Source organism: Bufo gargarizans, chromosome 2 (assembly GCF_014858855.1).
Source record: "Bufo gargarizans isolate SCDJY-AF-19 chromosome 2, ASM1485885v1, whole genome shotgun sequence".
NCBI lineage: Eukaryota > Metazoa > Chordata > Amphibia > Anura > Bufonidae > Bufo > Bufo gargarizans.
In genome coordinates, this window is record NC_058081.1 from 510,029,124 (window position 1) to 510,040,320 (window position 11,197).

Consider the following 11,197-nt stretch of genomic DNA (forward strand, 5'->3'; position numbering starts at 1 on the left):
AGAGTGAAAGGTGCGCCGTTTGGTTTTTGGAGGGCTGATTTTTATGGACTGGTTTATTTACACCATGTCCCATTTGAAGACCCCTGATGCACTCCTAGAGTAGAAACTCCCTAAAAGTGACCCCATCTAAGAAACTACACCCCTCAAGGTATTCAAAACTGATTTTACATTCGTCGTTAACCCTTTAGGTGTTGCGCAAGAGTTATTGGCAAATGGGGATGAAATTTGCAAATTTCATTTTTTTGTCTAATTTTCCATTTTAACCCATTTTTTCCACTAACAAATCAAGGGTTAACAGCCAAACAAGACTGTATCTTTATTACCCTGACTCTGCCGTTTACAGAAACACCCAATATGTGGCCGTAAACTACTGTACGGCCACACAGCGGGGCATAGAGTGAAAGGTGCGCCGTTTGGTTTTTGGAGGGCTGATTTTTATGGACTGGTTTATTTACACCATGTCCCATTTGAAGACCCCTGATGCACCCCTAGAGTAGAAACTCCCTAAAAGTGACCCCATCTAAGAAACTACACCCCTCAAGGTATTCAAAACTGATTTTACATTCGTCGTTAACCCTTTAGGTGTTGCGCAAGAGTTATTGGCAAATGGGGATGAAATTTGCAAATTTCATTTTTTTGTCTAATTTTCCATTTTAACCCATTTTTTCCACTAACAAATCAAGGGTTAACAGCCAAACAAGACTGTATCTTTATTACCCTGACTCTGCCGTTTACAGAAATACCCAATATGTGGCCGTACACTACTGTACGGCCACACAGCGGGGCGTAGAGTGAAAGGTGCGCCGTTTGGTTTTTGGAGGGCTGATTTTTATGGACCGGTTTATTTACACCATGTCCTGTTTCAACCCCCCTGATGCACCCCTGGAGTCGAAACTCCCTAAAAGTGACCCCATTTTGGAAACTACGGGATAAGGTGGCATTTTTTGGGGGAGTATTTTTAGGGTAAATATAATTTTTGGTTGCTCTATATTACATTTTTGTGAGGTAAGGTTACCAAAAATTGAAATTCTGATATTTCATCTCCATTTGCCATTAACTGTTGAGGAACACCTAAAGGGTTAATAAAGTTTGTATAATCATTTTTGAATACCTTGAGGGGTGTAGTTTCTTAGATGGGGTCAATTTTAGGGAGTTTTTACTCTAGGGGGGCATCAGGGGGGCTTCAAAAGGGATATGGTGTCAATAAAAAAGGCCATCAAAATCGGCCTTCCAGAAACCATGTCGGTCCTTTCCTTTTGCAGCCTCCCTTTTACGGATACAGCAGTTTACGACCACAAATGTGGCGTTTCTGTAAACTGCAGTATCAGGGTAATAAATTTTAACTTTTGTTTGGTTGTTAACCCTTGTTTTCTTACCGGAAAAAACGGACTGAAATGGAAAAGTGCCAAAAATAGCGGTTTTGGCACCGTTTTTTTGTTTTTTTTTTAACCGTGTTAATCTGGGTAGTTAGGTCATGGGATATTGTTATAGAGGAGATTCTTACAGACGCGGCAATATCTAATAAGTCTACTTTTTTTTACAATTATTTAGGTTTTTGACTATATTATCTTTTTTGATACAACTTTTTTTTTGGGTATCTCTAAAGTCTAAGTGTAATTTTTTTCATTTTCTTTTAGCCAATTATCTTATGTGGGGGCTCATTTTTTGCGGGATGAGCGGACGGTTTTATTGGCACTATTTTGGGGGCTATATGACTTTTTGATCGCTTGCTATGAAACTTTTTGTTATGTAAGGTGACAAAAAAAAATTTTTTTGCACCTATTTTTTTTTTTTTTTTTTTACTGTGTTAATCTGGGGGGTTGGGTCATGGGGTATTTTTATAGAGGAGATTCTTACGGACGTGGCGATACCTAATAAGTCAACTTTTTTTTTACAATAATTTAGGTTTTAGACTATATTATCCTTTTTGATACCCTAAAAAAAAATTTGTATCTCTAAAGTCTAAGGGTCATTTTCAAATTTTTTTTTTATCTGATTATCTTATGTGGGGGCTCATTTTTTGCGGGATGAGATGACGGTTGTATTGGCACTAATTTGGGGGCTATATGACTTTTTGATCGCTTGCTATTAAACTTTTTATTATGTAAGGTGACAAAAAAAAACTTTTTTTTGCACCTTTTTTTTTTTTTTCTGGACCGTGTTAATCTGGGGGGTTAGGTCATGGGGCATTTTTATAGAGGAGATTATTACAGACGCGGCAATACCTATGTCTACTTTTAATAAATTATTTTAGTTTTTTTGGGTGTCTCAAGTCTGAGAACCATTTTTTTTTTTTATCCCATGTCAGTCCTAAATTGGGATATAAATTTAGTACTCCATGGAAGTGTGATACTCCCTGAAGCAACCGTCAATGCAGAGGCCCGGATGATCGGGGCATGTGTCGCACTGAGTAGTCGTGTCCTTCCGTATCCCCCTCCTGCGACACACTCTGCACTTTTTTTGGGTTCGTCCCTTCTTTCCAGTATGGGGGACCACACCTGGAAAGTGTTGGCCAGGGACGATCCGGGCGCCTACAGTTCCCGAGGTACTCCGGCCTGCTCTTTCCCGGTCCGAAAAGATCAGGGCCTTGAGGACTGCCTCATAGAACTGGAGGAATGTCCCTGTGCTGCCAGCGCTTCGGGATAGTACAAAAGAGTTGTACATGGCAACCTGCACCAAGTAGACCGCAACTTTTTTGTACCATGCCCGGGTTTTGCGCATGGCGTTATATGGCTTGAGGACTTGATCCGAGAGATCAACTCCTCCCATATACCGATTGTAGGCGACGATACAATCGGGCTTGAGGACCGTTGCCGCGGTACCTCGCACAGGGACAGGGGTGATGCCGTTACCATGAATTGTGGACAGCATAAGGACATCCCTCTTGTCCTTATACCTGACCAGCAACAGGTTTCCAGTGGTAAGGGCACGGGTCTCACCCCTGGGGATGGGTACCTGGAGGGGGTGGGCAGGGAGGCCGCGTTGATTTTTCCGCACGGTCCCACAAGCGGACGTGGATCTGGCGGCAAGGGACTGGAACAAGGGGATACTGGTATAAAAGTTATCCACGTACAAGTGGTAACCCTTATCCAGCAGTGGGTACATAAGGTCCCACACGAGTTTCCCGGTAACACCCAGAGTGGGGGGACATTCTGGTGGTTGAATCCGGGAATCTCGCCCCTCGTACACACGAAATTTGTAAGTGTACCCTGAGGTACTCTCACAAATTTTGTATAGCTTCACGCCATACCTCGCCCGCTTGGAAGGCACATACTGGCGGAAAATGAGTCTCCCCTTGAACGCAATGAGAGACTCATCAACCACGACCTCCCTTCCAGGTACATAGGCCTCCATGAATTTGGCCCCAAAGTGATCGATGACCGGCCGTATCTTGTACAGACGGTCATGGGCAGGATCACCTCGGGGTGGACATGCTGCATTATCGGAATAATGCAGACATTTCCTGATGGCCTCAAACCAGGAGCGTGTCATAACCGTACTGTAAAGTGGGGTCTGATATAGGACGTCCCCACTCCAGTACAGCCTGGCACTGGGTTTCTTGACCAGGCCCATATGCAGCACGAGGCCCCAAAATGTCCTCATTTCGGCTGCACTGACCGGCGTCCAGCCACCGGGCCTGGCCAAAAAGGAGCCCGGGTGTTGAGCGACGAACTGTTGGGCGTACAGATTCGTCTGCTCCACCATCAGATTTACCAGTGAGTCACTGAAAAAATGACAAAAAAAGTCATATTCAGTGTAGCCCACTGTGGAAATCTGGATTCCTGATTGGCCTACAAAATCAGGAATCACGGGCTCGTATCGCTCTGGGCTACACCAGACAAGTTCACCGGCAGGGTGCTCCGGTGGATTTAACTGGTGGGCCGGGAAACCAGTACGAGCCCCAGAGCTGCTCGTACTAGTGTGGGCCACAGGGTCCCTAACATGGCGGTCCCCTTGCTCCGCCTGGCGGCGTCTCCGCCGCCTTGGGGGCTCATCATCATCGCTAGATGATGAGGAGGATGCGGATGACAACAGGAATGTGGGGTCATCCTCATCCTCACTGGGACTCTCGGACTCGGAGGCAAGCTGGGCGTATGCCTCCTCGGCCGAGAACGTCCGGCGGGCCATAGGGGAGTGTGTGTCTGCGTGTATATGTGCGTGTGTGTAACTCTTTATTTGGTGTGCGTGTGTGAGGGGGCACGGGTGTTCACGAACTCACCCTAAAACTAACAGAAAAAAATAAATAAAACTAACTAAAAAAAAGGGCAAAAAAGTGAGGAAAAAAAATTCAAAACTGCTGATCAACCGTCCGAAGTTGATCAGCGGTGGGGTGTGCGATGCGCTTACAGTGGCCGGACGCTAAGTGCCGGTCACAGTCAGCGAACTCAAAAAAAAAAAAAAAAAAGCACCCCAAAAAAGGTGGGGGGGGGGGGGCAAGTGGCAGGGGGAGGGGGGCAAGTGGCAGCACCCCTGGGGGGTCTAGGGTCACACAGCTGTGCTGTGGACCCCAGACACCCTAACTAGGGTGATGCAATAAAAAGTAAAAAAAAACTAACTTTCCCTTTTTTTTCCCTGCCTATCCCAAACTTTCCCTAGCTGTCCCTATGTACCTGATGGGGTGCTGGGGCACAGATCGGGTCCTGGGGGCACAGATCAGGGGTGCTGGCAGCGATGGTGGACACAAGCAGGCAGCTCCTCTCTCCTCCGGCGCTGGAACACAAAAGGAGGAGGAGAGGGGCGCCTGCCTCTTTTGAATCTGCCGCCGCACCGCCCCCTGACCAATCAGAAAGCGATCCTGAGTGGTGATGTCACCATCACCACTCAGGATCGCTGGATGGTGATTGGTGGAGTGAAATCACACCACCATCACCATCCTGTTCCGGGTTATCGGGTCTTCAGAGACCCGAATAACCCGGAAACGCAGAAAACCGCAGGTCTGAATTGACCTGCGGTTTTTTGCGATCGCATACATGGGGGGGTCACCGGACCCCCCGACGCATTTGCCCCAAGTGCCTGCTCAATGATTTGAGCAGGCACGGGGTTCCGATCGCCGCCGGCCGCGCGGCGGTGATTGAAAATGCACAGGGCGTACATGTACGCCCTGTGTCCTTAAGTACCAGGGCACAAGGGCGTACCTGTACGCCCTGTGTCCTTAAGGGGTTAACAGACATGCCTAGGAAGGGTGCTGATATTTCTATCTAGTCTGATGCAGCATTACAGGCCTTTTTCTGCTGTGAAAGAATGTTTCGCTTTGGCCCCTAGGGTCCTTCACCCAGTAAATGGCACCCATGTGCATTTTTCTCTAAAAAAACTCTTGGCTGCTGAAAGGAATTATGATGTGGGGAATAGGGAATTTCTGGACATTAAGTTGGCGTTCGAGGATTAACAGCATTGGTTGGAAGGAGCAATTCATCCTATTATGGTAATTACGGATCACAAGAATCTGGCCTACCTGGAGTCGGCTAAGCGACTGAATCCAAGGCAGGCCAGATGGTCATTGTTTTTCACCAGATTTAACTTCATCGTCACTTAACGCCCTGGGGTTAAGAACGTCAAGGCGGATGCTTTGTCGCACAGCTTTCCTGGGTTGAGCCTAATGACCCTAGTCCCATTTTATCTTAAGGGGTAGTCATATCTGCTCATTATCCTGATCTCGAGGCCAGGGTGTTGGAGGCATAGGAGGACACTCCGGACTCTTGAAATTGTTTGTTCCCTCCGAATTACGTCACAAGGTGTTCGAGGAACATCACTGTATGGTGCTTGCTGGGCACCCTGGGAGCAGATCAACTGTCAATCTCATCTCTCACAGATTCTGGTGGCCAGGGTTGCGTAAGTGTGTTGAGGACTATGTGTCATCCTGTGGTACCTGTGCACATGCTAAGGTGACACACACTCGGCCTTCCGGATCTCTGCTTCCATTGCCCATCCCGTCCAGACCTTGGACCCATTTGTCCATGGATTTTATCACGGATTTACTGAATTCTTCAGGAAAAACTGTGATTCTGGTGGTTGTAGATGGTTTTAGTAAAATGGCACACTTTATTGCATTACCTAATCTAACCAATGCTAAAACTCTTGCACAGGTGTTTGTCGACAACATCGTGAAACTACATGGCATTCCCGTTGTTGTGGTGTCCAATAGAGGGACTCAGTTTGTTTCTAGATTCTGAAAAGCATTCTGTACTCGTCTGGGTGTACAATTGTCCTTCTCTTCGCTTTTCATCCTCAGTCGAACGGACAGACGGAGAGCACTAATCAGAATCTGGAGACTTACTTTAGATGTTTTGTTTCAGAGAATCAGGAAGAGCGGTCTTCATTTTTGTCATTAGCTGAGTTTGCTATAAATAACCGTTGGCAGGAATCCACTGAGAAGTCGCCGTTTTTTGGGGCATATGGGTTCCATCCACAGTTTGGTACATTTTCTGGTGCTCAAAATTCCAGCATTCCTAAGAAGGAACGATTTTCCTCTTCTTTGTCTTGTATTTGGCGGAAAATCCAAAATAACCTGAAAAAGATGGGCAACAGGTATAAGCATGCGGCTGACAGGAGATGTATGAGTGGTCCGGACCTGAGAGAGGGTGATTCTGTGTGGTTGTCAACAAGAAACATTAAACTTAAGGTACCTTCTTGGAAGTCGGTCCAAGATTTATTGGTCCATATAAGATCACTGCCATTGTTAACCCTGTAGACTTCGGTCTTGAACTTCCTCAGGCTTTGAAAATCCATAACGTATTTAATAAATCATAGTTAAAGAAATGTGTCGAACCTATTGAGCCGTCCTCCCGCTCCTGTCATGGTGGACAGCAATTTAGAATTTCCGATCAGCAGGATTGTGGACTCCCGAGTTCTCCGGAGATCCCTCCAGTATCTTGTTCATTGGAGAGGGTACAGACCAGAGGAGAGGATGTGGGTTCCAGCGACCGATGTTAATGCTAGTCGTCTGGTGAGAGCATTCCACAGAGCTCATCCTGATAAGGTCGGTCCTGGGTGCCCGGAGATCATCTATAGAAGGGGGGTACTGTCACACCTGTGACAGGTGTTAGAAGGTCTGAAAGACTAACTGCACATGAGTGATCTGACAGCCTCTTTTGGTTTCACTTTGTCTGTGTGTTGCTGGTATATCCACACCTCCTGTTCCGGTGTGGATCTTGTGACCTTTACCTCTCCCTATTTAGTCTTACTTTACCCATCCCTCCTTGCTCTGGATAGCTCATTTTTTGGAAGAGCTGGAGTGTAGTTCTTGTTGAAGTCCTGTTCATCCATCATCCTTAGAAGTTAAGTGTTCTGCTTGTTGTGTTTTAGTGGTTTACTAGGCCTCAGCGAGAAGCTGGTTCCTTCACCAGGGAAGGAACGGGTTGCCTCTGCCCTGTCATTACCTTTAGGGCATTTGAGGGTCACCAGGGTTTTCTAGGTTCCTGTGTATTGGCATCTCTACCATCGAGAGGTACCCATATGGATAGGAGTTAGGGCCAGGAGCAGGGTTTTATAGATGGTGACACTCCCATTGACTTTCATTGTGCTCGGGTGCTCTATATAGTAGCCGAGCATCCAAAACTGTTCTACTCGAGCACCCGAGCACTTTGGTGCTCGATCAACACGAATCCTATGTTATCTATACAATGGTGCTATCTGTCATTAGAATCCTGCTTGTGACAATGTGATGGCTACTAAAAAGTTACCTGTACAAAACAGGAACTCTCAACATTTTATATGGCCTAGTGACCAGGACAAAAACTGCACAATTATATTTTTATTTATTTATTTATTTTTAATGTAGATTTACATAGATATAAATACACATATGAGTAATCCTGCTTGTGATAACAATGTGATGGCTACTAAAAAGTTACCTGTACAAAACAGGAACTCTCAACATTTTATATGGCCTAGTGACCAGGACGAAAACTGCACAATTATATTTTTATTTATTTATTTATTTATTTTTAATGTAGATTTACATAGATATGAATACACATATGAGTAAAAATTCTAGAAGAAATATGTTTAACATAAAAACTGATTTAAAGAGCAGGTCAATTTCTGATGACATATTCCCTTCAAAACATACAGCAAATTCACTTGTACAGTCACCAGCAGAAATTATTATAACTGACTCTGAAGGATCTGTATATGTTTCCTTTAAATTGCTGAGATCCTTTAATGACTCATTTAGCAACTGCCCCTTTAAAGGAAGTGGTTGAGTAAGCTGAAAAGCAGGTTTTCAAAGCAGCGTACCTGTGACTACATGTAATGTATATGCTAAGCACAAGCAGATTATCAGGAGAGTGCGTTACATTACTTGATATTTCAATTTTGGTCTGCGGCACTATTATAACTCCTGTGCAACATGCCCGCTGTCTTGGGGCCACATTTGACTCTGATCTTTCCTTTGTTCCCCATATTCAATCACTTACATGCTCTTGTCACCTGCACCTTAAGAATATCGCCAGAATGCGGCATTTTCTTACGGTGGAAACGGCAAAAACTCTTGTTGTTGCCTTGACTCCTGCAACGCATTACTAATCGGTCTCCCTCTCGCTAAACTCTCCCCCCTTCAGTCTGTTCTAAATGCTGCAGCCAGGCTCATCTATCCATCCAACCGCTACACTAATGCTACTAGTCTGTGCCAGTCACTTCACTGGTTGCCCATCCACCACAGAATACAGTTCAAACTTCTCACCCTCATCCACAAAGCTCTCCACAGTGCTGCACCTCCGTATATCTCCTCCCTCATCTCCATCTACCACCCTACCCGTGCTCTCCGTTCTGTTAGCGACCTAAGATTAATAACCTCCATAATTTGTATTTCTCACTCCCCTCTTCAAGACTTTTCTCAAGCTGCACCTACTCTCTTGAATACTCTGTCCGAAATACTAGGTCAATTCACAACTTCTCCACCTTCAAACGTGCCTTAAAAACACATCTTTTCAGGCAGGCTTATCAAGCTACCTAAAATGAGTTTTCCAAGACTAAACCTCTCCCCCACCAACTCCTCTGGCCTAAAATCGATCCTCTAGTAGTCCCAAACCCGAAGCAGATCGGCCGGCACCTCTCCTTTCAGTTCAATAATGGCTCAAATCCTACTTATCACAATCAACTACCTTATGTGTCACCCCCAATTCCTCATAGATTGTAAGCTCTTGCGAGCAGGGCCCTGACTCCTAGTATTTTAGTTGCATATTAGCCAGTTACTTTTGTTTTGTACATGAACTCTATGAATTTGTAAAGCGCTGCGGAATATGGTGGAGCTATATAAATACATTTTATTATTATTATTATTACAGAAACAACCCAATGGTCAAGAGAAGACAACAAAGCAGCTTCCCCCACGACTACTGGGAGTTGGACAACAGAACTGACCTTAAGCAGTTATTTTTGGCTCATGTCTGAACAGTTCCCTGCATGAAACTAGGACAGCTCCTTTAATTTATTAAAATGCATCATGTACAAAATATGTGGTATACGTTTGAATGTGTCATATAAAATATGGCATAGTGCTATAAATGATAAAAAATATCAGTCACCGAAGAGTTCTGTGACAATTATACAAATTAGACAACTTCTTTGTAGCAATACTGATTGATAAGAAATGCCCTCAACCTTTTTCAAAAAGAAAGCTTGCAGCAGCTAAAGCCTGTATTATGATGTTCTGCAGCAGCTGGGGCACTTAACTGTGTAATATACACTGTAGCGGTTGAAGAAGCTCTTATTAAAGAGTGAGGGAGCACTACGTGTCAGTGGATCAGCAGCTGGCACAAGAGCTGGAACTTTATTCAGAAATGATCTTTGACAGACTGCTACGGCAGAGATAAGCAGTGCCTCAGTGCTGCTATGTATACATATAGTATATATAATCATCAGGTTCTATATCAGACAAAAAAAATGTCCATTGACATATATATATCCTATAAGTAGTAGTTCACATCTACATATTTCTTTCCACCATTCTTGGGGTTCCAGAAGTTAGGACCCCTACTGATCCCAATATTGAAGGGTTCCCAGCACCTGATTTCATTGAAATGAATGCTTAGCCAGTCCAACCTATAGAAATGCCCAAAAGCCTGATCTAATCCTCCTAATGTCAATAGCCCTTCTCTCAGAAGGATGTTCAAGTCACATGGTATCAAAGAGCAAAAATAGCTTGAAATTAGCGATCCATCAGATGAAGGTTTGACTAGATAGTCATCGTAAGGTGCTGTATTATGAGTCAAGCACTCTTTGTACATTAGCTCTACTGTCTATGTCTACTCCTAAGCAGGTCTCTAGGGGGGAAAAGATCATTTACCCCTACCAACTACAATGGCAATAAGTATCTGACCCATGGCCTTAATGTCCAAATGATCAGTACACTCCTGGGCCAAGATCTATAAAGATAAGTTGGTCATGATAGGCTCTTCCCAGGTGAACAGGTGAGCTTTTCGGGACATCTGCTTATACCACAAACAGCTGTTTGCAAGTGCCGACTGTCAAGAGTCAACCCATGAGCCAGCACCGGTGGAAAAGACACAGCAGGTAAATTTACATGACTTGCCACAGTTCTGTTACTTACTGTGACACCACCAGTGCAGAAGCTTAGTGTCTCCAGATGTCCATCCCTCCTTGGAAAGTGAGAAGAAGCGCACAGAACCTTTCATATATCCACATGTGTCACCACTGGAGAAATTTCTCTTCTTCACCTGCAGACAAAGTCTCTGGCAGTTTTGTCTCTTGTGTAGAAAGTTGTGGGAGGATTAGAACAACAGGCATTGTGAAAGTAATGAGCGAGGACAGGCCTGCCCCGGGGAGGGACTAAAGACTTAGGAAGCTTGGCTGAGAATGACAGATTTACAATGGTAGGAAAGTGAATGTGAAGTTTGGATCACTTTACGGAATATATTAGAGAATTATATACCTAGCAACCTTCCAATATGAGCTGTTTGATAACACATGTACACAGTACCAGCAGACAAACAGCCTAAAGCTGCTGAAGGTTGCACCTGTCTGAACCCACCACTAGAATCCTGTAATGTGGCAAATTTAAAGGTTTTTCAACAGACCCCTTGTCAGATGTTCAGTTAACTTTTAACTCAACAACTCATACAGTCACAATGTCCCCAAACAGCCAGCCACAGTGCCTCCATAACAGTGGCTGACACATATTACTGTCAGTTACAGGGCCACATAGCAAAGCCCGAAGAAATGACTCCATAAAACCAGC

At 44.6% G+C, this 11,197-nt stretch overlaps 1 protein-coding gene across 2 annotated transcripts in view; it reads right to left on the reverse strand.

The window, feature by feature from the left end:
- CRACR2A (calcium release activated channel regulator 2A) overlaps positions 1 to 10,713 on the reverse strand; it is a 181,379-nt gene extending 170,666 nt beyond the window's left edge. For both annotated transcript variants that reach the window (XM_044277943.1, XM_044277942.1), the window contains exon 1: positions 10,550 to 10,713. The gene's annotated coding sequence lies outside the window, so the exon portion shown is untranslated. The remainder of the gene's footprint in view (positions 1 to 10,549) is intronic.
- Positions 10,714 to 11,197: the final 484 nt, after the last annotated feature.